Here is a 3,976-nt window from a genome sequence, read left to right as displayed (position 1 = left end):
CTCAAAACGGCCATGCCACCTACAGAATCGCGAAATGGGTATCAATTTGTCAATCCCTTCTGTGTCCAGGCCGGGTGAGGCTTCCCGTGTGTAGTCAAATTAAGCCGCAGGCTCCACTCCTGGTGGTGCCCTTCCATCAATTAGTTTAAGTTTCAGCTTTGCAACCATACTGCCCCCAGGAACCCAAAGACTTTAGTTTCCCAGAAAATGATCGGCGGGAAATGGGAATAACGCTGCCGTGGATCGTCCTTGAACCTCCAACTTAAGTTGTTGATTAATGAAATTGTTTGTGGCAACAAAGGTTTTGACTGTGGTTCGGCTTGCACCGGTACAAGAATTTCACCTCTACAGGTACAATACGGATGCCACCTCTTCCAATGAGTTCAGTTTGATCGTCCAAGAGTCCGGTCAACACAATCGAAACCACCGGCCGTCCCTCTTAGTCATGGCCCCAGTTCCGAAAATCATAAAAAAAATTGTCTGAACTTGCTCTTTTTATAAAAGTAAATATACAGGAAAGAATGTTTCCTAACAATTTTTCATCTAAAATCGCTTTTATCTTCAGTTTTGTTAGTTTTATGGTCAGTCTGTAAAAGTGGCGTACAACTCAGGCAACATCGTTACCAGCAGCGACATTGTAGTCCAAGATGCATCCAGACATCCTCCCCATGCTGTCCCCGACCCATTTCGGTGCTGTTTCCATCAATTTCTGACCTTTTCCTATGAACCAGACACCCTCCCCTCTTCAGAGCAGGGGGTGCCTGGTTTAATGCTCCAGTCCTCGATCATCACTAGTAACACACCATGATTATATTTTATTCAAATGATTATATATATATATATATATATATATATATATATATATATGATATGTTAATTGGATGAATGAATAAAGAGGTTCAATAAATTTATGAAAAAATACATGAATAAATTCATCAATAGAGAGATAGATCAATAAATTCATCCATAAATAAATACATCAATAAATAAATACATAAATAAATTCATAAATCCGCCAGATCTGTTGATCCCTCCCCGGTGCCTCGGAGGGACACCCAATGGGCTGTGATTCTGAGATAGCTTCCCTGCCCATATCTGCTGGTCCAGGCATCCATTGTGAGATGCACCCTGTCGCTGATAGCGTGATCCAGCGACAGGGATACATTCTGCACAACATGCTGGTGTAGGGCAGGGACTCCGGTCCTGGCAAAGAAATGGTGGCTGGGGACACGCCATCTGGGTTGGGTGAGCCCATTAAAGGGAGTCTGTCACCACTTTTTTGCATGTTAGACCATTAAAATAGGGTTATTTGATCCAGCCAGAACATAAAAACGGTACCTTTGTGGTAGAAAACGGACTTTTCAATTTGCAGAAAACGAACTTATAAGATTATTTTCGGAGCCCTCTCAAGTGCCCAGGGCGGTCTCTCAATCCTCAGAGCCCTGGCAGGCACCTCCTAAACGGCTGATAACTCCGCCCTCCGTGCGCCTCTGCCCGCCCGTTTACTCCCCTCCCCTGTCCCTTTCCACTGCGGCTGTGCGGTACAAATCGTAGCGGGCGCATGCGCAATGCGATGCCCGCTCCTGGCAGGGCATCGCAATACCTATTGCGCATGCGCCGGCTAATCGCCGTTTAGCCGGCGCATGCGCAATAGGTATTGCGATGCCCTGCCAGGAGCGGGCATCGCATTGCGCATGCGCCCGCTACGATTTGTACCGCACAGCCGCAGTGGAAAGGGACAGGGGAGGGGAGTAAACGGGCGGGCAGAGGCGCACGGAGGGCGGAGTTATCAGCCGTTTAGGAGGTGCCTGCCAGGGCTCTGAGGATTGAGAGACCGCCCTGGGCACTTGAGAGGGCTCCGAAAATAATCTTATAAGTTCGTTTTCTGCAAATTGAAAAGTCCGTTTTCTACCACAAAGGTACCGTTTTTATGTTCTGGCTGGATCAAATAACCCTATTTTAATGGTCTAACATGCAAAAAAGTGGTGACAGACTCCCTTTAAGTGAATGCACCAGTCGGTTTCCAGATGTGTAGGCAGCGGTGCGCTCAAATGCCTCTGCAACCGACGGCTGGCGCCAGGTGGCAGTGGAGGTAACAGAGGAGCGTGCAGAGGAGGCAGAGGTCTGGCTGCCAGTACTAATACCTCTAGGAGAGGGAGTGGGAGAGTGGGAATGCATTGCTGGAAGGGGGTGGGGTGGCTGCAGGACAGTGGCAGGAGCTGATGTCCCCTGAGCACTGCTGCTTGCACTGCTGTAACCACCCTGCATTTGGTCCCACTCCCTCCAGTGGTTGCCTTTTAGGTGCTGGGTAAGAGCAGTGGTATCCAGTCGAGCAAGAGACCACCCTCTCCTCACCCTGGCATGGCACAGCTGACAGATGGCAATTGTATGATCTTCTTCTGCCAGGGTGAAGTAAGCCGAAACAGGCGACTTATGCACCAACCTCCTGTCAGATGGGGTGGTGCTGGCTTGTGCCTGTTCGGGCTCAGTGCGCACAGGTGGAGGCAGCCCCTGCTGCTGCCACCTTTTGCTGCTATTTCCAGTGGATCCCCTGCTGCTGGGCTCCCTGGTGACCTGGTGCACTGTTTGCCTCGGGTGCCTACCTTCCTCATCAGTGCTGCTGTCACCTAACAAGGTAGGCACCCATTCTTGGTCACCCTCCTCTTCGCCGCCTGCATTGTCAGGCCCAAGATCGACCAGTGGCGGACTGAGTGGAACAGCAGACGTGGAGCCCCTGACTTGGCTCCGCTATCCCGCCGCTGACGCCTGGGTCTGACTGGGTACAGGGGTTCTGTGGCTGAAACCACCCACACCAGTTGGAAGGGATGTCACTGGGGTACTGACGGGCGGTACCCCCTCCTCCATCCCTTCCAAAAGGTCCTGAGCATCAGGACCAAGCAGCAGCTCACTCTCCTGCATTACCTACCCCATGATGTCCCTCTCACTTGTGCTGTCAAACAGCAGCAGGGAAGAGTCTTAGGGGATGGGGGCTGGTCCTGGAGGAGACAGAGAGCTTCTGCTGTTCAGAGCCGGGGCAGAGGACTCCGTGCCACTGGCTTGTTTCACGAAAGCCACAACTGCCTCGGCGCCCTGAGACGAAATGGGGTGACTGCCACGCCCCAAAAAATCTCTGATGAGGTGGATGCCCCTGCCAGATGCACCCATCCCTCCATGGGTAAAGGAAGGCCACCGTGCTGGCATCGCTCCAGCACTGGAACCAACTCCTCTACCACGACCACGGCTGCCGACATGCCCACGTTTACTTATGATCTACCCCAAAAAAAATTTAAGACCAAAAAAATATACAAAGAAAATAAAGAGGGGCTTTGGGATAACTTTAGTGGGTTTGGGACAATGGGGCAAAAATCAAATCAAATAAACCCTAAGACAGTGACAGAAAAACAGACAATTTTTTTTTTTGAAAGACGAACGACGGTAACACTAATCCCTCCCTAGCACAGTAATTCCTAAACTAGCACACTATACCCTAACACAGTGACAGAAAAACTGACAGAAAATCAACAAATAACTTGTTTTTTTTTTTTAAAGACGAACGACGGTGACACTAATTCCTCCCACTAAACTATAAGACAATGACAGAAAAATGGACAGCAAATTATTATTTTTATTCTTTTCTAAGGATGAGACAGTGACACTAGACACTAGCACAGTAATTCCTAAAATAGCACACTAAACACAAACCCTATCAAAGCATAGTAATCACTAGCACACTACCTAACACACTGGAACCTATCATCTACACTATTCACTAACTAACCTACACTGACTATCTCCCAGTAACTATCTGTATTATATATATGAGCTAACTAACCAACTATCTAATGTAATGACACAGCGAAGCACAGAAATGGCACTCCTCTCTCTCTCTCACAACTGCAAAAAACAGCAGGAAATGGCTGCTGGGGAGGTTCCTATATAGTAAAGGGGCAGCTTTCCTAATGGTTGCTAGGGATGT

Source organism: Bufo gargarizans, chromosome 4, assembly GCF_014858855.1.
Source record: "Bufo gargarizans isolate SCDJY-AF-19 chromosome 4, ASM1485885v1, whole genome shotgun sequence".
NCBI lineage: Eukaryota > Metazoa > Chordata > Amphibia > Anura > Bufonidae > Bufo > Bufo gargarizans.
This window is presented reverse-complemented; position numbering follows the sequence as displayed.